This window comes from Myotis daubentonii, chromosome X (assembly GCF_963259705.1).
Source record: "Myotis daubentonii chromosome X, mMyoDau2.1, whole genome shotgun sequence".
Classification (NCBI taxonomy): domain Eukaryota; kingdom Metazoa; phylum Chordata; class Mammalia; order Chiroptera; family Vespertilionidae; genus Myotis; species Myotis daubentonii.
This window is the reverse complement of record NC_081861.1, coordinates 87,519,971-87,544,826: the sequence shown is the minus strand read 5'-3', so window position 1 is coordinate 87,544,826 and position 24,856 is coordinate 87,519,971. Positions and strand designations below refer to the sequence as shown.

Sequence of the window (24,856 nt, the reverse complement as noted above, 5' to 3'; positions counted from 1 at the left end):
GTGTGGGAGAAAGAACATTTCTGGTAGAAGGAATATCTTGGTCAAAGGCATGGCTAGGACCATGGTTCAGAAGAGTGTAGATAGTAGGAAAAATTGATTAGGGTCCAATCTAGAATGATACTGTGTACTCTTCTAAGAATTTTGGACCTATAAGCTCTAGAAGGTGTGTGTGTGTGTGTGTGTGTGTGTGTGTGTGTGTGTGTGTGTGTGTGTGTGTGTATTTGTGCATTTGAAGCAGGGGGATAATATGATTAAAGTTGCATTGATCAACAATAACTTATTTGAAGGATGGATTATGGAAGGAAAAAATGGAGGGAGAAAAACCAGCTGAGTTGCATTGACGCCCTTACCCCCAACCCACACCTCCTCCTCCAGTGTTCCTTTTATCAATCATAATTCACCTAGTTGCCCAAAAGAGAACTTTAAGGTCCTCCATGTCACTTCCCTCTCTCTCACCCTTACATCTATATAATCCATTAACAAGCCTTGTTGGTTCTACTTCCAAAATGCATTTGGAATATACACTACCACAACAGCCTCCTTACTGGCCACTCTAGTTTCTTTAGTGCACCCTTCTAATCTATTGTCTACACAAATGCTAGAGTGATTCAACACACACACACACACACACACACACACACACACACACACACACACACACACACCTGATTTTGGTCTTTCCTTGCTCAAAACACTTCAATAGCTGCCCATTACTTGGTGCTCAGAAGTCTAAGTCCTCACCATGACTTAGTAATTACAAGGTCCTGTAATTTCTGGCCCCATGACAACCACTCCAACCTCACCTCCTATGCTTAGATTGCCCAGCTCCAGTTTACTGTCTCTCCTTCAGTTCTGCAAAGGAGCACTGCTCTATTCTCACCTGGGGCCTTCACAGAGGGTGCATCCTCTGCCAGGAAAGCTCTTATTCCAGGCTCTCTGACTAGTTAACTCCACTTGGCCTTCAGAGCTCAGCTTTAATTTCACTGAAGGCTCCCAGATGCTTTCCCAGATTAGGGCACCTTTCTGTCATATGTTCTCAACTTCCTCTTCTACTTGGCAGACCTCATCTCAGTTGGATTTAAATAATTAATTTGATAATTTGTTTAATGTTGTCCTCCAGCTAAAATGTAAGCACTTCAGGGCAGGATACATGCCAACCTTCTTAACCACTGGATTCCTGAGGGTGTGGCACAGAGTAAGCACATATTACTTATTAAATGAATGAGGCTATGGCAACGGTCTAGGAAAGAGCTAATGTGGGTATAAACCATAGCAGTGACACTATAGTGACTAGAATAAAATTTACAACTTGTTTCCAAAATAAAAAGCTTTAATGACTATACCTATATATTAGGATTTTAAAATGTTAATAGTGTTAATAAAATTTTTAATTAAGCAAAGAGAAGTCATACCCTCATGATCATAACACTTATTAGTGCTATTTATGGAATTGTTCCCCCCCATTCATATGTTGAAGCCCTAATCACAAGTGTGATTATATTTGGATATGGGGGTCTTTGGCAGATAATTAGCCCTCATGATAGGATTACTGCTCTTACAAGAGGCACCAGAGAGCTTGCTCTCTCCCTCCTTCCTTCCCTCCCACGTGAAGACAGAGAGAAGACAACCATCCATAAGTCAAGAAGAGGGCCCTCACCAAAAACTGACCATGCTGGCACCTTGATCTTGGACTTCTAGTATCCAGAACTGTGAGAAAATAAATTTCTGTTGTTTAAGCTACTCAGTCTATGGTATTTTGTTATGGCCATGCAAGTTGACTAATGCACTTGTATTAGTCCTTGGTTGTGCACTGTCTTGTGTCATTTTCCCCTAATTGTTTCTTGGGTACAGCTTATGTCTCCCCACTAGGCTGTCCCCTAGAAGGCATGGATCATGTCTTTTAAATCATCAGAAATACCTACAATCAAATTGGGCACACAGTGGTAGTCAATAAATGCTTATAGAAGGAATGGATGCAACTGCACAGGGAGATGTTAAGCATTCACAGCTAGAAAAGGATGCTGAGACTCTGGAGTTGGTGTCAGCTTTGTCACAGATGTCCTAAGTATCTCTAAACAAATTAGCATATTTCTCCCTTTCTATCCATTTGTTTCTTTAGGTGTGGTATTGCTTCCCTCCCTTGCAGTGTTTTGGTGCGATTTAAATATGCTCTTATTTTCAGAGCCTTTGTGAGGAAGCAGAGACTAGGTTTTTGAGTCAGAAAGCCTTGGGTTTAAAATCTCATTTTCCCACTTACTAACATTGATTGGAGCATGGATCTTGTGCAAGGTGCTTCATACACATTGATTCATTCAATAATTACAGCCATCCTGCAAAGTACATAGGAGGATCACTGTTTTAGGAATGAGGAAACTGAGTTTATGAGACTAGGTAAATTACCCGAAGTCCCACTGCTAGTTAGGGGATCAGAAACCCTGATTGTTTGGCTGAAAAGTCTATATTCTTTCTATCATGCTACAGGCTCCAAAAGAGGATAAAGGCTAATATTTAGAAAAATAATCTCCTACATTAGATTTCAATAGACTCCATTAACCAGAGACAAAAGTTCTTGCCTATCTTTGGAGAAGCAGGAAACTGCCACCGTAATATTTAAGTAATGTAAGGCCAGTCAGAATCAAATTTTCAAAAGGGACCGTGACCCAAAGAGACTACCAGCCATCTCACTAGGCTGAGGGTGCTATGGAGGTAGGATGTTGCTTGTCTTACTTACTTCTGTATCCTTAGAACCTAGCACTGTGCCTGGCTCTAGGAGGCACTCAATAACTTTTTGAGGAAAGAATATTTACCCAGTGAAGTGCAGGGCCTGAAAGAATACATTCTGTGGCCTGGTATTGTGGACTCTAGAAAGGTGTAGCTATAGAGAATAGGCCCAAAAGAGCCAGCAACATAGATACTGAGGTTTGAAACTGAAGTTTAAAACTGAAGTCCCTTTCTTTTTTTTTCTTTTCTTTTCTTTTTCCTTCCTTCCTTCCTTCCTTCCTTCCTTCCTTCCTTCCTTCCTTCCTTCCTTCCTTCCTTCCTTCCTTCCTTCCTTCCCTCCCCTTTTCTTTCTTTCTTTCTTTCTTTCTTTCTTTCTTTCTTTCTTTCTTTCTTTCTTTCTTTCTTTCTTTCTTTCTTTCTTTCTTTCTTTCTTTCTTTCTTTCTTTCTCTCCCTCCTCTCCTCTCCCTCCCTCCTTCCCTCCCTCCCTCCCTCCCTCCCTCCCTCCTTCCCTCCCTCCCTTTCTCCTCCTTCCTCAAGGATATTTTTCCATTGATTTTTACAGAGAGTGGAAGGAAGAGGGAAAGACAGAGAGAAATATCAATGTGAGAGAAACACTCCTGCATGAGCCCTGACCAGGGCCCAGGTCAGGGAGCAGCCTACAACCAAGGTACATGCCCTTGACCAGAATTGAACCCGGGACCTTTTGGTCCACAGGCTGACACTATCCACTGAGACAAACTGGCTAGGTCTGAGGAAGTTTATTTCTGATACAAAGTAGATTCACAATGAAAGAAGATTCCCTGGTGAGAATTTTCCAAAAGACTGGATTCAGACACCCAATAAAAGGAATACAAGTATACTTGCATATAATTTGCAAATGGTTTATGTCTAACTGCATTTTCTGTCATCTATCCCCTAGTGATTTTCAAGGCAAAAATTTATTACTACCCTAAAGGTTATTGCATAATTTATAAAAATAATAAAGCTTTATCTTCTTTTCCTTAACAAGAAAAGTATAGGCAATACTACATTATGCTATTAAGGCTGTTCAATACAGATGACTCCTATCTTTATTATTGCCATACTAGAGACCCGGTGCATGAATTTGTGCACCAGTGGGGTCCCTCGGCCTGGCCTGCACCCTCTCGAATTCTGGGACCCCTTGGGGGATGTCGGAAAGTCGAGGGACCCCACGGGCGCATGATCGGGGCGTGGGAGGGACGCAGGAGTTTGGCCAGCAAGAGGACTCCAGGGCGTGTCTGGCCCGTCTCACTCAGTCCCAATCGGCCAGACCCCAGCAGCAAGCTAATCTACCAGTCAGAGCATCTGCTCCCTGGTGATCAGTGCAGGTCATAGCAAGTGGTTGAGTGGCCTTAGCATATCATTAGCATGTTATGCTTTGATTGGTTGAATGGATGAGTGGATAACAGGACACTTAGCATATTAGGCTTTTATTATATAGGATTAAGTGCTTGATCAATCATGTTTAGGTTTTACTATAAAATTTAAAATGTGGGGTATGCCCATCCATATTAGCCAGTATCACTAAAGTTCCTATTACACCAGCCCCATGTCTTGTTCAAATTTCACTTTTTTGGATTTCAATTATATAGAGGCCTTCCAAGTAGAAATCTGTGTTACTGAGGATTCAAACCAAGGGCAGTTTTCCCTGCTTCTCATAAACACAATTAAGGTGTAATGGCAGTGACAAACTTCTCAAGAGTAGAGGAAGCTGGGGTGACAGAGAGCAGAACTGTGAACATCCATTCCTAAGTTACAGGCAGGATTTTTGCTTTGTAAGCTGATCCTTTATAGAGTAGTAATTTATAAATGGAAAGAGATACAAGACTCATCATTCAGCAAGCATTTATTGAGGGCCTGCTATGTGCAAGACACTAGATAAGCATCACAGCTTAATAAGAATTTTCAAATATATGAGGCATTTTCTTGTCATTGCCTTAAAATATCATGTTCTATGTTTGAAAATGGCAGTGTAATCATGAGGGGAAAAATTCAAACTCAATATTAGTATAACTTATATTTGCCATCTCAAGTGATGGTAAATAGAACTGTCCACCACACTTTAATCAGCTTTTGCACATGCTGTTCCCTCAACTTGGAATTCTCTTTCCCTCTCTTCTGTTTGCCTGGTGAAATCCTATCCATTCTTTAGGATATAGCTCAAATATCATCTCCTGTGTGAGTCCTTCTGATCCCTCCTGAGAGAATTAATCATTCCTTTATCTACACTCACAGAGCTCTTTGCAAGGAAACTCTACTCTCACACCCCTTTGTAATTTTTCCTTTCTCACACTGTACTCTGAACTCCATAAGTGAGGGAACACCTCTGATTTATCTTGGTATCCTCAGCACAATGCTTGTGTATAGCAGTAGTCAAATAATTATTGATGACCACTTTGAAAAATCTATTAAATTACAGAGAATATTATGGAAGCCTAACAAGACTTTGCATATAGTATGTTCTTAATGAGGGTTTGCTGACTCTGAATGTAGTAAAAATGGTGCTTCTCCCAGGTTAAGGTTATAGATATCACTTGATGGTAGTCTTTTCATGGTGCCACACAGCAGGCACTAGCCCTCCACAGACATCCTTGTGATGATCCACACACTGAATGGCACAGGTGCCCCAAATCATTACCCGCACTGGCTTGCCGGAGGGCATAAAATGCTCCATTATTAGTCACTTGGGGTTAAAGCATTTGCTACAGAAGTTCCCTGCTGGGTGGCTTTCATACAGAAGAAAAATACCCAGAAGTCACCTAAAAGACTGAATCTTTTAGAGGACCTGTAGATGATTCATGCCTCTCTCCTTCCAAGTACAATCTGTAGTTCAGAGAGAATTCAGAACACAGGAGAAGGTCCTAAAAAAGTTAAGATAGAGCACAATTTACATTGTAGTTATTACAGTAGACAATTCCTGTTAGCTTAGAGTTAAAAATTATGCCGTTTGCAAAATGCTGTGAGGCACAAATCTTAAAGAAGGTAAAAAACAAAACAAAACAAAACAAAAAAAACAACAACAAAAAAAACCCCAAACACATGAGTAAACATTATTACAATTTTTTGGTATCAAAACACTAACAAAATTTAAACTTTGGTTTTTAACCATAGCCATTTATAAAATCCTACTATCTTTCTCTGTTAATGGGATGTGTAGAAGAAAACTTGTTTTCTAGTTCAAAAGTTCTGCTTTCATGGGAAATATACCTATCTTATAGACCTTCAGTATATAATCACCAAATAATTTTTTTGCCAATACAGGCACAAAATACTCAATGAGTCTTGTGTTAACTAGAAACCAGTTAGACAGATACCAGATTCCCTGAGCGTTTTTGTTAAGAGTAGCTGAGATGATAATTTTCTAATTTTTGAAAATTGGGATGTTTCGTGACTCATTGATTATATAGGGCGTTCCTAATTCATTGTTGGTAGTTTAACAAATTAGGTAGAAGGACAAATCTAAACTCTGTTGAATTTAGCTGGAACAAACAAAGACTAGTCTTGCTTTCAAATCATTGTCAGTGCTATTTGAACATTAAAATAATCAAGAGCCCAGAGACAAGCGAAGTTTCTCAACATAATCCCTTTCTACCTTTGTCGGCTTAGGGAGGTGTGAGAGAAGGACAATGCCAACACAAATGGAAATGTACAGTGAAGAAAGAAAAGGAGAGCCTGAGCAGTGGGTGAAAAGTTAACTTACTTCACTTAAATCACCATATTAAAACCAGATGTGTTCAAAAATGTGGGATGAGAAAAACTGGTGTTACTGATAGGGTGAACAAACCCTTTGTGCTTTCCTCCCAATACGTATCATTACAGGGTGACAGAGGTGTCATTTTGTTTCATTTCACATGTAGCACATTCTCAACAAGTTAAACTGTTTCTAATCTTGTGTAATTAGATAGGTCTCGCTACATCCCTCAGTTGAAGGATTTTATGAGCTGCCTTGTTCTGTCTCCCTTTTGTGACAGCTTCTTTGGGGCTGGAAACTAACATTTGCTAACATTTCTTCCCTTCTGGCACCTGTCAGCTGGATGAGCCCTGGGAAAAGGAGGATGGGGAGGGAAGGAATGCAACATTCCTCCCCCCATGCCCTGGTATTAGAGCCATCTTTGTCTCTACATAGGGATTACTCTGTTCTGGAAAGTGCAGTTAAGTACACACTCAAAATAAGCAATGGGCAGATGGGTGAATGGAATGATGAAGTTCTTGCTTTTTTATTTAATTTTATTACAAACCCCAAGCTCCTTTGTTTACTAAATATAGAACCTGGGTGAGATGCTGCCAGAGATGGAAGTCCTTTAATACAGGCCAAGGACACCCCAGCATGCAAAATGGATGCGGCTTGGCTCTTTGATCTTCCTGTAAGGCACTCTGGATACAGCCCACGGCTGGACATGGCTACTCTTCCACCATTGCCTTCTCATTTCAGAGCACAGTTTTGAGGAGTCATCAGATATTTGACATTGAAATAAAAGGCTATATAAACACCAGATCTTTTACTTCAATGCAGAAGTGTAATTGCATGTTGAAATTGGGATTTTTCTTCAAAAGGCTTTAAAGCTGTCCCCCACCAAAGCTTTCGTAGGGTCATTTCTTGACCATGCTATGATGTATTTATAAGGCTGCTGACTGGCAAATGCTCTCCATGTGTAGACTGGGGAATCCAGAACTAAGGCCAATTTATGCTTCTAGGCCATGGGACTTGGGCATGATTGATTATATGCAGAACCTGACCTTGCACCACAAATTTCTGTGGTTTTTGCCTAATAATGAGAAAAGACAACTGAAAGAGTGAAGTGTATAATAGAAATGGTGAGTGACAGGGCCACCTGATGTCCCTTAGTACTTTACAGTTTATAAATCGCTTTCAGAGTGGTCCTTTCATAGATAGGCAGTGCACTCCTATTTCACCCAAGCAACTGGACTGCAGAAATAAGAGCCATGGTGCTGGCACAGCCATGGAGGCCTGGATTTTTCATGCTGGGGGTGGGGCAGTGTGGGGGTAAACACTTTGCCTTCCAGGAATAGTACTGCTCTGAGACTCCTCTGTAGATTGGAACAGAGATTAAACCAAGGGTTCTCTTTGCATTCCATGGAGCAGTTTGCTCATGCTTTCACTACAGATCAGGCTCAAGAATTCCTCTGCCAGCTGAGAATCTGAATGTTGCTTTGGCTGTAAGACAGTATCTTATTTATTCTCATAAATCCCCTCCTCTTCTTGTCCCTGATTATTTTCACCCAAAAATGGAAAGGGGGGGGGGAATTATGTGAGCATTTGGGTACTGGATTGCAGCCACCCTTGGCAATCTTTGTTAATCTTTGAGATTTTTACCTGCATTGATTAAAGAATAGTGACTCACTCAGAGTAACATATAGTCTTTCTTTCAGAAAAGCAGTTACTCAAAAGTGCTAAGAAAAACAAAATTATACTTCAAGGGAAAAGAAAAGTTCTAAGAGCAAAAGATTGCTTTAAACAAGCTGAGAAGATTTTAAATATATCCTATATAATAAAAGGCTAATATGCAAATCGACCGAACAGCGGAATGACTGGTCGCTATGATGCGCACTGACCACCAGGGGGAAAATGCTCAACACAGGAGCTGCTCCTGGTGGTCAGTGTGCTCCCACAGCGGGGGTGCCGCTCAGCCAGAAGCCGGACTCATGGCTGGCTAGCACAGTGGTGGTGGCAGGAGCCTCTCCCGCCTCCATAGCAGTTGGGCATCCCCTGAGGGGTCACAGACTGTGAGAGGGCACAGGCCGGGCTGAGGGATCCCCCGCCCTGAGTGCATGGATTTCATGCACCGGGCCTCTAGTATGTATGTGTGTATATATATAAATATATCCTAAATAATAAAAGGGTAATATGCAAATTCACTCTAATGGCAGAACAACCAGAATGACCACTGGACCAGTCACTATGAGGCACACTAACCATCTCTTGGTCCCTTTCCCCGGCTGGCAGGCTCCAATCGCCTGATGGCCACCCATTGTGGGGGTGGGGCAGGCGAGTAGGTGGAAACAGCCGACTTTTCGGTCCCTTCCCCTGGCCATCAAGCACCGATCACCCGATGGTGAATGGGGAACTGGGGGTGGGTGGTGGCGGGGGGCAGGGCCGGCTGTGGGCCGCTGTGTAAGATGGCCCTGATTGCAGGCCAGGCCTAGGGACTATACCCGCGCATGAATTTTGTGTGCCAGGCTTCTAGTGTGTGTGTGTGTGTGTGTGTAATTTCAGAGAGGAGGGGAGAGGGAGAGAGAGATAGAAACATCAATAATGAGAGAGAATCATTGATCAGCTGCATGCCTCCCACTAGGGATCAAGCCTGCAACCTGGGCATGTGCCCTGACCCTGCCTGGAAATCAAACTTTGGCCTTCTGATTCGATGCTCAACCACTGAGGCCACCGTGGCTAAGCAAGCAGAGGAGATTTTGAAAAAGGAAAGGGCAATTATCTGAAAATGATGAAAAAGTGGCTTATACATTTTAGATTTCCTCTCCAGTTCCAATTTTGAGACTTAAACATCTTTTCTCCAGGGGAAGTTAGAAAGGAGAGTTAGATGACCTTAGCTCCAGATCACCACTTGAAACTTCCCAGGAGTTTGGGGACCTTTGCAGCTCAGCTCCCCTGACCAGAGGGGTGGAAGGGAGACAAACAGTGGGAAGGAATAAAAGTGAGAAGCAGCTGCCGCAAATGCTGCTGAGTCTTCACTTCACTCTAAACAGGTGTATAGACAGTTGCCTCTTTAATTTAACCCTTTGTTCATACCCCAAATGACAAAGCTCATTTTGCTCACATAAGTCTCTTCTAGTAGAGATAGCAGTTGTTATAAGCTGAAGAAAAAGATAGAGGTAAGAGAGGTTATGTGGGGAAAACTTGACAAAGACAGTTTTTTTCTCTCTCAAAAAATGTACCTCAGATAGAACGCCTAAGGAAGGTTACATCCAAAGAGTGAGAAACTGCTGTAATCAAAGGCAGTCTGGAGGAGGGAGGACAGACAGGCTGCAAAGGCTTGGGGACAGTTTGGCTTCTACTTCTAATTATATTCTCCAGGCTAATTGTGTAAATGGGAGTTTCTTACTCAAGAATGGCCATTTGTAGATGCACGTGGGTTTATTTTCTGCACTACCACAACGCCAACTCAGCAATTCTTTCAACAACTCTTATCAATAGAGAGGACCTAAATTATTCACTGACCTGGATGCTAGCAGTGTAAATCTGCAAGCTATTTCCCCTCAAGTGGACTTAGCATTGCAATAGTTGGGTGCTGAGGCTGGAAGTGACTTTAAAGTATGTTTGTTATACCCTGAAAAGGACAAGGGAATTTGAGCCTGAAGAAAGGGGGTGATTTGTTAATGATAGACATTCAAACAGGTGTGAGGTGGTACCTCCTTGTTTTGATTTGCATCTCTCGGATGATTAGTGACTTTGAGCATGTTTTCGTATGTCTCTTGGCCTTCTGTATGTCCTCTTTTGAAAAGTGTCTATTTAGGTCCTTTGCCCATTTTTTGATTGGATTGTTTATCTTCCTTTTGTTAAGTTGTATGAGTTCCCTGTAGATTTTGGAGGTTAACCTCTTGTCAGATGTATCATTGGCAAATACACCTGACGTTTGTAGGCAAATTAGCGGTACACGGCATCGTATGGAATATGGAAGCCGAAGGCCTGTTCGAACACCTTTGCTGTCTGCAGTTACAAAGATAAAGCGCCTCCAATTTGCACAGGAGCACAAGGATTGGACAGTCGAGCATTGGAAAAAAGTCATGTGGTCCAATGAATCACGTTTCCAGTTGCATCATACAGATGGCAGAGTGAGAATTTGGCAGAAACAGCATGAAAGCATGTACCCCACATGCATGAGTACAACCCTTCAAGCTGGTGGGGGCAGTGTTATGGTTTGGGGCATGTTTTCCTGGCATGATTTGGGCCCTTTAATTCGTGTGGAACAACGTCTGAATAGCACAACATACCTAAGTATCGTTGCTGATCAAGTTCATCCTATCATGTTGATGGCGTATCCCAATGGAGATGGCTTCTTCCAACAAGACAATGCGCCATGCCATGGTGCTCGTATTGTGCAGGAGTGTTTTCAAGAACATGAAGGAGACTTTACCTTGCTTAGGTGGCCCCCACAATCACCAGATCTCAATCCAAATGAGCATTTGTGGAATGAAGTTAAAAGAGCCATCAGGCGCCCTAACCAGTTTGGCTCAGTGGATAGAGCATTGGCCTGCGGATTGAAGGGTCCCGGGTTCGATTCCGGTCAAGGGCATGTACCTTGGTTGCGGGCACATCCCCAGTAGGGAGTGTGCAGGAGGCAGCTGGTCGATGTTTCTCTCTCATCGATGTTTCTACCTTTCTATCCCTTTCCCTTCCTCTCCGTAAAAAATCAATAATTAATATATATATTAAGAAGAGCCATCATGCAGCTGGTTTCACAACCATCAAATCTCACAGAACTGGACAGTGCTATTCAACAGGCATGGTGTCAGATTCCTCACATCACCTTTCAACATCTTGTGGAGTCAATGCCAAGAAGAATTGCTGCAGTACTGAAGGCAAAAGGTGGCCCAATGAAGTACTGATGGGGTGGTCATAATCATCAGGCCACTCAGTGTATATAAATCCCATGTTCAAAGGCTGTTTAATTGCATTGTTTACCCATATCTTCAGAAAAAAATCACTTCTACTGTTGTGGTAAACAACCTGCTTCCCTATTTATAATGGTCTGGCCCTCTACCAAGTTCAGTGTGAAGTTATAGCTAATTTGCCTACAAACGTCAGGTGGTCATAATAATTTGGCCACTCAGTGTATGTTCTCCTATGGAGTGGGCTCTCTTGTTATTTTATTGATGGTCTCTTTTGCTGTGCAGTTCTTTATTTTGATGTAGTTCCATTTGTTTATTTTCTCCTTAATTTCCATTGTCCTAGGACAGTGATGGCGAACCTTTTGAGCTCGGCATGTCAGCATTTTGAAAACTCTGGTGTCATGTCACATATAGAAATTTTTTGAAATTTGCAACCATAGTAAAACAAAGATTTATATTTTTGATATTTATTTTATATATTTAAATGCCATTTAACAAAGAAAAATCAACCAAAAAATGAGTTCGCGTGTCACTTCTGACACGCGTGTCATAGGTTTGCCATCACTGGTATAGTTGGTGGTCTGGTTTCATTTTTTTCTCATGTATCTGTCCAATTTTCCCAACACCATTTATTGAAGAGAGACTGTCTTTATTGTATCTCTTGCCTCCTTTGTCAAATATTAATTGAGCATAGTGGCTTGGGTTGATTTCTGGGTTCTCTATTCTGTCCCATTGATCTATAGGCCTGTTCTTGTGCCAGTACCAAGCTGTTTTGAGAACAGTGGCTTTGTAATATAGCTTGATATCTGGCATTGAGATCCCTCCAACTTTGTACTTCTTTCTCAAGATTGGTGTGGCTATTTGGGCTCTTTTTGATTCCATATAAATTTTTGGAATATTTGTTGTAGGCCTGTGAAATAAGCCATTGGTATTTTGATAGGGATTGCATTGAATCTATAAATTGCTTTGGGTAGTATGGCCATTTTAATGATGTTGATTCAAACGTCAAGTGCTGGTGAGGATGTGGAAAAAAAGGAACCCTCGTTCACTGCTGGTGGGAATGAAAAATAGTGCAGCCACTGTGGAAAACAGTTTGGAGTTTCCTCAAAAAATTAAAAATGGAACTCCCATTTGACCCCGTGATCCCAAGTCTAGAAATATATCCCAAAGATTCAGAAAAACCAATCAGAAAGGATATATGCACCCCTATGTTCATAGTAACACAATTTACCATAGCTAAGATTTGGAAACAGCCTAAGTGCCCATCAGCAGATGAATAGATTAAAAAACTGTGGTACATATACACAAGGGAATACTACGCTGCTATAAAAAAGAAGGAACTTTTCCCATTTGCAACAGCTTGGATGGATCTGGACAGCATTATGCTAAGTGAAATAAGCCTGTCGGAGGAAGATAATTATCACATGATCTCATCCATATGTGGAATATAATGAACAACATAAACTGATAAACAAAAAGAGAGACAGAGAAATATGGAACAGACTGTTAAACCTCAGAGCAAAGGCAAGGGATGGGGGAGGGGGAGAAGATATCAACCAATGAACTCATATGAGTATATGCATAACCCAAAGTCACAGACAATAGGGTGGTGAAGGTTTGAGGAGGGGAGGGAGAGGGCAATGGGGGAAGAAAAGGGACATATGTAATACTTTCAACAATAAAGATTTATTTAAAAAAATAAGGGGAGTGAATTGCCCAGGATCACATGAGCTAGTGAAGATGCCATTATAAAGCAACAGGGTTTCTCTTCTACAGTCCCAATGTTTTCTGTCCACCTTCTCAACCCCCACCCCACAGGGGCCCCTAAATGTACCCATTATGGCCAAGTCTGAGTGTTCTTCTCCTGGCTATTTCAGTTGCTGCCCCATGATAATGTTGGCAGGCCCGGTGCCTGAGTGAGCCTTGATCGTGAGAGGGAGTGCTTATCCTATCCTCCTGACCTAGCTGGCTAAGAGCCATTCTGCCATTTGCAGTGTGCCTTCAGCTTGATGGCCCCTAATGAGGACATCTTCCTAATGAGGATATCAAGGAGAATTGTGCCTCCAAAGGCATCACTGCTGCTGTGAACAGATGTAGCTGCTTAAAAGAGTGTTTTCCTTTTCTGCCTGAAAGTTCCAGAAAATATAGTTCTTCATTCTTCATTTAAAGAAATGATGCAACTGATATACATAAAATGCTTAACATATATAAGTCATATTTGTATGTAATTTCTACATGAAAATATATATATAAGTTATGAAGCATAATAATTATGGTGGCCTCAACAGCAGTGAGCCCACCATCTGCCTTAACAAACATTACCAGTACCATTGCAACTCCCTGCATACTTCTCTCCAGCCCACCACCCTGCCGCTCTCCCAGAGGTATCCACAATCATGAACTTTAGAAAACCACCGTCTTGCATTTCTTTATTATCTAATTACATATGAGTACTCCTAACAATATATTCTTTAGTTTTGCTTGGTTTTGAACTTTAAATATTGATATCATATTAAAATTGCAGCAATTTGGTTTTAGTCAAAATTGTGTCTGAGATCCTTTTACATTGTTATCTATAGCAGTGGTTCATTCATTTTCATTGCTGCCTAGTATTTCATTGTGTAAGTCTGCCACAACAGAGACATACAACTATTGAACATCTGTGGTTTCTAGTTTTTTTCTGCTGTTCTGAACAAATGTTGCTATAAACTTTCTTTATAGTACACTGGCCCAAATTTTTTTTATATATATATTTTTATTGATTTCAGAGAGGAAGAGAGAGGGAGAGTTACAAACATCAATGATGAGAGAGAATCATTGATTGGCTGCCTCCTGCATGCCCCCTACTGGAGATTGAGCCCATAATCTGGGCATGTGCCTTTGGAATCAAACCCGGGACCCTTCAGTCCACAGGCTGACGCTCTATCTACTGAGCCAAACCAGCTAGGGCCCAACTTTCTTTAAGGTTTGTTTCTAGGAGTGTAATCTATGACTTATAAAGTATACACATGTTCAAATTTGTTAGATAATGCCAAATTGTTTCCCAAATCCATTGTCCACTATACACTCCTGCCAGAAGTATAACTGCTCCACATTCTCACTAACACTTAGTATTGTTTAATTTAAATTATTTTTTTTAATCTGGTAGATTAAAGTGCAATTTTGTATTGTTGCTTTGTGTCAATCATTGTGGTTTTAATTTGCATTTCCCTGATTACAAATGAGGTTGAGCATCTTTTCATGACTCTTGGCATCCAGATTTCCTCTTCTGTGAAAGGCTTGTTCATATGCCAGTATTTTGCCCATTTTTCTTCTGAGTTTTTCTTTATATATTGGTATATAAACTTTGTATATTGCAAATACTAATACATATGTCAGTTTTGAGTACTAACTACATTCTTCCACTTTGTGGCTTGTCTTTTCACTTTATGGCATTTTTTTTTATGAACAGAGGCACTTCATTTTAATGTAATTGAATTTATTACTATTTTCCTTTATGGTTGCTGCTTTTTGTGTTTCTTTTAAGAATATCCTATGCCAAGATCACAGAGAAATTCTCCTATATCAGTGTTGCTTTGTGAGTGGGGAGGTTGCTGGCATTTGGGGCAGGACAATTATTCTTTATGTGGGGCTGGCTCTCACACTACAGGACACTTAGCATGCTGGGCCCTGAGTACCAAATGCCTTTAGCACTGTTCCTGTCATTTATTTTTAATATGTTTTTTAATTTATTTCAGAGAGAGGAAGGGAGAGAGAGAGAGAGAGAGAGAGAGAGAGAGAGAGAGAGAGAGATCAATGATGAGAGAGAATCATTGATCTGTTGCCTCTTGCAGGCTCCCTACTGAAGAGAAAGCCTGCAATCTGGGCACGTGCTCTGAACAGGAATCGAACTGTAACCTCCTGGTTCATGGGTCAGTGCTCACTCCTGAACCACACAGGCCAGGCTCTTGCTGCCATTATAACAACCCAAAACACTCCAAATACATTTTTTAATGTTCCCTGAGTGGAGGTATTACCATTTGAGAACTTCTGAACTATATTTTTTTCTAAAAGTTGAAAGTATTTAACACACCCAAAATTGATTTTTGTGTGACATGAGGTAGGAATATAATTTTATTCTTTATAGATAACCAATTTCCCCCAAATCAGTTATTAAAAAGTTAATCCTTTCCCCCAATGACTTGCAATCCCATGTGTCATACACCAAATTTCCAAATAGGTATAGTTCTATTTTTGAGTTTTTTATTCTGCTCCATTGGCCTATTTGTCAAACCTCTATACCAACATTGCACTCTTTTAAGTACTATAGCAGTATGATAAACTTAATATCTGACAGAGTAAGTTTTTCTACCTTGTTGCTCTTCAATTGCCTTGCTTTTTCTTTGCATCCTTATATAAATTACTAGAGGCCTGGTGCACGAATTCATGCACAGGTGGGGTCTGGCCGGCCTGCCCTGATTGGGGCCGATTGGGCTGGGCCAGCCCGGGAGAGGGGACACAGGAGGTAGGCTGGGAGGCCCCGTCCCAGTGGGGGGGGGCGATCGGGGGCGGGGACGGCCAAGGGAAGAGGCTGCAGGTGGTTGGCGGGCCGGCCCTGCCCCCTGGTCGAACTCTGGTCAAACTCCCAGTTGAGGGGACAATTTGCATATTACCCTTTTATTATATAGGATAGAACTGGATTGTCAAATTCCATGAAAACCCTGTTGGAGTTTTGATTGGAATTAGACTGACTATGAATGATTCATGGAGAAAAAATATCTGAATAGGTTTTATAAAGTTTTATAATTTCCTCTATAAATGATCTCTGGCACGTTTGTTAGATTTCCTTCATAGATACTTTATATTTTTATTCCTATAGTATCTTTTAAAAATTGCATTTTTGATTCTTACTGCTGGTGTATAGAAATGAGACTTACCTCCTTACATTCTTTTTAAAATGTATTCCAATCAGACTTTCCCATTTATCTCCACCAAAACTATTCTTGGTAAAGTCACCCATGACTACATGATTGCTAGGCCCAATTGTCATATCTCAGTCCTAACTTCACTTGATTTCTCAATAACAAATGACATAATTGATCACTTCCTCCTCCTAAAAACACTTTCTTCCTTTGGTTTCCAACTCAGCACGCACTTTCGATTTTCCTTTTTACCTCAACGGTTATTCTTTCTTTGCTGGGTTTTCCTCATTTCCCCAACATTTATGTTGGACTGTTCCAGGGGCCAGTCATTAGATCTCTTCTCTAGTTATCTACAGTCCTTTGGTGATCTCATCCATTTTCATGATTTTAAATTCTATCCATCTGTTAACCTATTTTGCAATGCTAGTTCAACTCACTGTCTGGAATTTACACACACACACACACACACACACACACACACACATACTAGAGGCCTGGTGCACAATTTCATGCACTGGTGGGGTCCCTCGGCCTGACCTATGCCCTCTATAATCTGGGACCCCTCGGGGGCTATTGGACTGCTGGTTTCAGCCTGATCCCCGCAAGCCAGGCCGAGGGACCCCACTGGTGCACGAATCCGTGCACTGGGCCTCTAGTATGCATATAAGATCTTTGGTTAATCTCTTCATGCCTTCCCCATTTTCCCTCTTCCCTCTGAGATTCATCAGTCTGCTCCATGTTTCCATGCCTGTGCATTGAGTGTCTGCCCACTGGTGGTCAGTGCGTGTCAGAGCTACCGGATATATATATATATATACATACACATACTAGGGGCCCGGTGCACGAAATTCGTGCACTGGGTGTGTGGGGGGGGAGGGGAGTGTCCCTCAGCCCAGCCTGCCCCCTCTCACATACTGGGAGCCCTCAGGCGTTGACCCCCATCACCCTCCAATCGCACGATTGGCCCCTTGCCCAGGTCTGATGCCTCTGGCCTAGGCGTCTGGCCCAGGCAGCGGGGATCTGCAGTGGCAGCGGGGGGCGCCGCGATCGCGTGGGCTCCGCCCCTGCCCCTGCAGGACGCCTCTGGCTGAGGCGTCCGGCCCGGGCAGCGGGGACCCACAGCTGCAGCGGCCCCGCGATCGTAGGCTTCGCTTTAGGCCCAGGCAAGGGGCCCCTAGCTCCCGGGACTGCCAGCTTCGACTGTGCCCAGCTCCCATCGCTGGCTCCACCCCTACTTCCTGCTATCACTGGCCAGGGCGGAAAAGGCACCTGATTCTCCGATCATGGCTGGGGGCCAGGGCAAAGGCGGCCCTGCCCTGTCCCCCATCTCTTAGCTCCCCCCTGGGTTTCCGATCACTGTCAGTGGCAGGGGGTTCTTCCTGCTTTCCCTTTCACCTCCCTGCATTGTGCCTATATATGCAAATTAACCGCCATCTTGTTGACAGTTAACTGCCAATCTTGGCAGTTAATTTGCATATAGCCCTGATTAGCCAATGAAAAGGGTATCGTCGTACGCCAATTACCATTTTTCTCTTTTATTAGTGTTGATATATATATATACACACACACACACACACACACACACACTAGGGGCCCGGTGCACGAAATTCGTGCACTGGGTGTGTGGGGGGCAGTGTCCCTCAGCCCAGCCTGCCCCCTTTCACATACTGGGAGCCCTCAGGCGTTGACCCCCATCACCCTCCAATCGCAGGATCGGCCCCTTTCCCAGGCCTGACGCCTCTGGCTGAGGCGTCCGGCCCGGGCAGCGGGGACCCACAGCTGCAGCGGCCCCACAATCGTGGGCTCCGCTTTAGGCCCACGCAAGGGACCCCTAGCTCCTGGGACTGCCAGCTTCGACCGTGCCCAGCTCCCATCGCTGTCTCCACCCCTACTTCCTGCTATCACTGGCCAAGGTGGAAAAGGCACCTGATTCTCCGATCATGGCTGGGGGGCAGGGCAAAGGCGGCCCTAGGGCCGCCTTTGCCCTGCCCCCCAGCTCTTAGCTCCCCCCTGGGTTTCCGATCACTGTCAGTGGCAGGGGGCTTCTTCCTGCTTTCCCTTTCACCTCCCTGCATTGTGCCTACATATGCAAATTAACCGCCATCTTGTTGGCAGTTAATTTGCATATAAGCCTGATTAGCCAATGAAAAGGGTAGCTCGTACGCCAATTACCATTTTTCTCTTTTATTAGTGTTGATATATTTCTTCAACCTATTTGATATCTCCAATTCAATAATACAAACTGCACTCTTTTTTTTTAAATATATTTTATTGATTTTTTACAGAGAGGAAGAGAGAGAGATAGAGAGTCAGAAACATCGATGAGAGAGAAACATCGATCAGCTGCCTCCTGCACATCCCCCACTGGGAAAGTGCCCACAACCCAGGTACATGCCCTTGACTGGAATCGAACCCGGGACCCCTGAGTCCGCAGGCCGACGCTCTATCCACTGAGCCAAACTGGTTTTGGCAAACTCTTTAATTTCTTACTGAAAGCTGTATGCCCACACTCTTCTCTGTCTTACTTGCTCACTCCATCATTCCAATTGCTCAGAACAAAGTCTGTAAGTCCTTGCTTTCTCTCATGCCACTCACAATATGTCAGAAAATCCTTCTCACTCTGCCTTCAAAATATATACAGATTCACATCACTTCTCACAATCTACATGGATACCACAATAGTTCAAGCCACCATTAATTTTGAAGAAACCCTCTTTATTGAGATATACTCTACAAATCATATAACTCACACATTCATAATGTACACGTTGATGTCTTTTAATATATTCACAGGGTGTCTGACCATCACCTCAGTCTAAAAGACCATTATAAACTTTTGAACAATAATAGATACAGAGGCAGAGCTGCCTCAAACAGATTGTCAAACTGCAGCGGGAAGGCCGGGGAGGGTTGGGGGGTAGGAGGGAGGGGGTAAGAGATCAACCGAAGGACTTGTATGCATCCATATAAGCATAACCAATGGACATAAGACACTGAGGGGGTAGGGGAGGCCAGGGGATTGTCAAGGGTGGGGGAAAAAAAGGACACATATGTAATACCCTTTGTAATACTTTAAGCAATAAAAAAAATATTTTTCTTTCCCCTAAAATAAACCATTATTCATTAGCAGTCCTTCTCCATTCCCCTCGCCTCATCTTATCACAGACAACCACTAATCAACTTTCGGTTTGTATAGATTTGTCTATTCTGGACATTTTGTATGAATGGAATCTAATGTGTGGTCTTTATATCAGGTACTTCATTCTTCTTTATTTCCAAATAACATTCCATTGTATGGTTATACTGCTTTTTATTTATACATTGACTAGTTGAGGGACACTTGGGTTGTCTCTGCTTTTTGGCTAATATAAATAATGCTGCTCTGAACATTTGTGTACCAGTTTTTATGTGGACATATGCTTTCATTAGATATATAACTAGGAGTGGAATTACTGAGTTACAAGCTTTAACTTTTTGAGGAACTACCAGTATATTTTCCGCTGGTACTGTATGAGGGCTCACTTCTCCACATCTTTGTTACCACTTGTTATTATCTGTCATTTTGACTATAGTCATCTGAGTGGCTGTGAAGTGGTATTTCAGCATGGTTTTGATTTGCATTTTGTAAGGACTAACATTGTTGAACATGCTTTCATGCCCTTGTTGGTCATTTGTATATCTTCTTTGGAGAAATGTTTATTCAGAGCCTTTTCCTATTTTTAAATTGTTATCTGTCTTCTATTATGGAGTTGTAAAAGTTCTTAATATATTCTAGATACAAGTCCCATATTAGATATATAATTTGCAAATATTTTCTCCCATTCTGTGAGTTGTCTTTCTATTTACTTGAAGACACCTCTTATGGCAGAAAAAATTAATTTTTATGAAGTCCAATTTATTTTTTCTTTTTTGTGTATGTTTTTGGTGTTGTACATAAGAAACCATTGCCTAATACAAAGTCATAAAGATTTACACCAATGTTTTTTTCTTTTTCTTTTTTTTTATTATGACTAATATTTTTATTTTATTTTTTTTTGAGGTCAATTATCATATCTTTTTTTTCTAAGAGTTTTATAGTTTTAGCACTTACATTTAGGTTTTTGATGTATTTTGAGTTAATTTTTATATATGATGTGAATGTAGAGATCCAACTTCATTCTTTTTAAAAAATATATTTTTATTGACTTCAGAGAGGAAGGGAGAGGGAGAGAGAGATAGAAACATCAATGAGGAGAGAGAATCATTGATTGGCTGCCTCCTACATGCCCCCCACAGGATCAAGTCCGCAACCTGGGCATGTGCCCTTGATCGGAATTGAACCCAGGACTCTTAAATCTGCAGGCTGATGCTTTATCCACTGAGCCAAACCAGCAGGGCCCAAATTCATTCTTTTCCATGTGGATAACTAGTCGTCTCAGCACCATTTCTGAAAAGACCATTCTTTTTCCAACTGAATTGTCTTGGCACCCTTGTTGGAAACCAACTGACCATAAATATGAGGGTTTATTTCTGAACTCTCAATTTGATTCTATTGATCTATAAAGTTTATCCTTATGTTAGTATCATACTGTTTTGATTACATTAGCTTTGTAGTAAGTTTTGAAATCTAAAGTAATAAAGACCTCATCGCATTGTTAAGAAGCCTTCCCTTTTCTACTTTTTAGAAGAGTTTGTAAGGACATTTTTTGATTCTTCTTTAAAAATTTCATAGGATTCGCCAGTGAAGCCGTCTGGTCGTAGACTTTTCTTTGGTGGGAGGTTTTGGATTACTAATCTAATCTGTTTAATTGTTATATAGGTCTATGCAGATTTTGTATTTCTTCTTGAGTCTTGAGTTTTAGCAGTTTGTGCCTTTCTAGGAATTTTCTTATTTTATGTAGGTTATGAAATTTGTTGGCATACAAGCATTCATAGCATTTAAAATAGATTTTAGAGCAGAAAGAGGGGAGGGAGGGAGGAAGAGAGGGAGGGAGGGAGGGGGAGAGGGGAGAGAGAGAGAGAGAGAAAGAGAGAGAGAGAGAGAGAGAGAGAGAGAGAGAGAGAGAGAGAAATCGGTTGCCTCCGACTGGGGATTGAATCCACAACCTGGGTATGTGATCTGACTGGGAATTGAACCTGCCTCCTTTTGATGTATGGGACAATGCTCCAACTAACTGAGCCTGGTAATGAGGACTTTTAAGATCTACTCTTTTAGCAACTTTCAAATATGTAATACAGTATTATTAACTATAGTGCCATGGTGTACATTACATCTCCATGACTTATTTATTTTATAACTGGAAGTTTGTACCTTTTAACCCCCTCCACCCATCTCACCCACACCTCACACCCCTCCACTGGCAACCACCAATCTGTTTTCTCTATCTAGGAACTTGTTTCATTTAGATTTCACATATAAGTGAAATAATATATTTGTCTTTCTCTTTCTGACTTATTTCACTTAGCATAATGCCCTTAAGATCCCTCTATATTGTTGCAAATGGCAGGATGTCATTCTTTTTTTTTGGTGTGTATTTCATTGTGTATCTCATGACTTTATCCATTTATCCATCAAATGGACATGTAGGTTGTTTCCATATCTTGGCTATTGTAAATAATGCTACAATGAATATTGGGGTTGTATATATCTTTTTGAATTAGTTTTTTCTTTTTCATCAGAAAAACACCCAGAAGTAGAATTGGTGGATGATATGGCAGTTCTAGTCTGAATTTTTTTTAGGAACTTCTACACTGTTTTCCATAGTGGCTGTACCAATTTATATTCCCACCAACAGTGTACTGAATTTTTAAAAAGACAAGTTCTATCAGTATGCTATCTATAGGAGGCACACTTTTCATTCAAAGATACAAATAAGTGGAAAGCAAAATGGTGGATACATAGGCATATAAAGCAAATATCGTAATAAAGTGTGTAACATAAATTTTGTTATTTTTCCAATGTATATAAAAGTTATATTTATTGGGTACAAGGGTTTCCTTTTATCTACATCCTCAACAGTGTACAAGGGTTCCTTTTTCTCTACATCCTCAACAACACTTGTTGATTTATTAATGATAAGCATTCTGACTGGTGTGAGGTGATATCTCATTGTGGCTTTAATTTCCTTTTCTCTGACAATTAGTGACATTGAGCATCTTTTCATGTCTATTTGGCCATCTTGTGTCCTCATTGGAGAAGTGTCTATTCAGATCCTCTGCCCATTAAAAAAAGGTGTACTTTTTTGATGTCAAGTTGTAATATAATTGGTTTTACTTTTATAAAATTGGTAGTAATGCCTCTGCTTTCATTTTTGATTTTAGTAATTTGAATTTTGTCTCTCATTTTTCCTTAGTTGCTCTAGCTAAAAGTTTGCCAATTTTATTGATATTTTATTGAAAAACTTTTGGTTTCATTGATTTTTCTTTATTTTTTATATTCTCTATATCATTTATTCCCATTCTAATTTTTGTGACTTCTTTCCTTCTGCTTGCTTTGAGTTTAGTTTGCTCTTCTTTTTCAGGTTTTAAGTGGAAAGTTAGGTCATTGGTTTGAGATTTTTCTTTTTAACATAGGCATTTATAGTTATAAATTTCCCTCTGAGCTTTGCTTTATGTACATCCCATCAATTTTGATATGTTGTTTCTTCATTTTCATTCAGGTCAAAGTATTTTCTAAATTACCTTGTGACTTCTTCTTTGACCCATTGGTTATTTAGGAGTTTAATTTCCATGTATTTGTGAATTTCCCAAATTTTCTTGTTATTGATTTTTACTTTCATTCCACTGTGGTCAGAAAACATGTTATATATGATTTTTTTCCTATGCTTTATGGAATAGCCTATGGTTTACTCTGAATATTGTTCCATGTACACTTGAGAAGAATGTGTATTCTGCTGTTTTCCAGTAGAGAGTTCCAAAGATGTATGCCAGGTCTAGTATAGTTTTGTTAAAATCTTCTATTCCCTTGATCTTTTGCCTAGTTCTATCCATTATTGAATGTGGGTATTGATTTATAAAATTATTATTGTTTAATTATCTCTTTCTCCCTTCCACTCTGTTCATTCTGTCAATTATTGCTTCATGTATTTTGGGGCTCTGTTATTAGGTGCATATATGTTTACAGTTGTATCTCCCTGATAGATTGACCTTTTTATCATTATGAAATGTCCCTTCTTATATCTAGTAATATTTTTTGTTATAAAGTCTATGTTTTTTTAATTAAATTTTTATTGTTCAGAATATTACAGTTGCTCCTCTTTTTCCCCCCATAGCTCCCCTCCACCCGGTTCCCACCCCACCTTTTGCCCTTATCTCCCCCAAACTGTCCTTATCCATAGGTGTATGATTTCTTTCCAGTCTCTTCCCGCACCCCCCTCGTCCTTTTCCCCCGAAGAATTGTCAGTCCACTCCCTTTCTATGCCCCTGATTCTATTATATTCACCAGTTTATTCTGTTCATCAGATTATTTATTCACTTGATTTTTAGATTCACTTGTTGATAGATATGTATTTGTTGGTCACAATTTTTATCTTTACCTTTTTCTTCTTCTTTCTCTTCTTAAAGGATACCTTTCAGCATTTCATATAATACTGGTTTGGTGGTGATGAACTCCTTTAGCTTTTTCTTTTCTGTGAAGATCTTTATCCGACCTTCAATTCTGAATGATAGCTTTTCTGGGTAAAGTAATCTTGGTTGTAGGTTCTTGGCATTCATCACTTGAATATTTCTTGCCATTCCCTTCTGGCCTGCATAGTTTCTATAGAGAAATCAGCTGACAGTCGTATGGGTGCTCCCTTAGAGGTAACTGAGTTTCTTTCTCTTGCTGCTTTTAAGATTCTCTCTTTGTCATTTGCTCTTGGCATTTTAATTATGATGTGTTTTGGTGTGGTCCTCTTTGGATTCCTTTTGTTTGGAGTTCTCTGGGCTTCCTGGACTTGTAAGTCTATTTCTTTCACCAAGTAGGGGAAGTTTTCTGTCATTATTTCTTCAAATAGGTTTTCAATATCTTGCTCTCTTCTTCTGCTGGAACCCCAATAATTCGGATGTTGGTACGCTTGAAGTTGTCCCAGAGGCTCCTTATACTATCTTCATATTTTCGGATTCTTTTTTCCTTTTGCTTTTCCGGTTGGGTGTTTTTTGCTTCTTCGTATTTCAAATTTTTGACTTGATTCTTGGGATCCTCTAGTTTGCCGTTGGATCTCTGTATAATATTCTTTATTTCAGTCAGTGTATGCATAATTTCTAGTTGGTCCTTTTTCATATCCTCGAGGGTCTCACTAGATTTATGGAGGGTCTCATTAAATTTATCGGCGGTTTCCAGAAGATTCTTGAAAAACCTTATAACCGTGGCTCTGAACTCTATATACAGTAGTTTGCTTTCCTCCATTTCTGTCATTTGTGACCTGTTTTTTTGTCTCCTCATTTTGGCTGCTTTCCTGTGTTGATAGAGTGGCTTTGTGTGCTAGGTGTCCTATAGGGCCCAATGGCTCAGCCTCCCCAATTACCTGAGGTGGACACTCTTGGTGAACCCCTTTGTGGGCTGTGGACACAGTCTTGTTGTAGTTAAACCTTGATTGTTGTAGGTATCACTGGGAGGAATTGACCTCCAGGCCAATTGGCTGTGAGAATCAGCTGTGTCTACGGGGGG

At 41.0% G+C, this 24,856-nt stretch overlaps 1 protein-coding gene across 6 annotated transcripts in view; it reads right to left on the bottom strand.

The window, feature by feature from the left end:
* Nucleotides 1-24,856, bottom strand: part of HDAC8 (histone deacetylase 8) — a 410,969-nt gene that overhangs the window by 129,519 nt on the left and 256,594 nt on the right. The gene's annotated exons all lie outside the window — the stretch shown is intronic.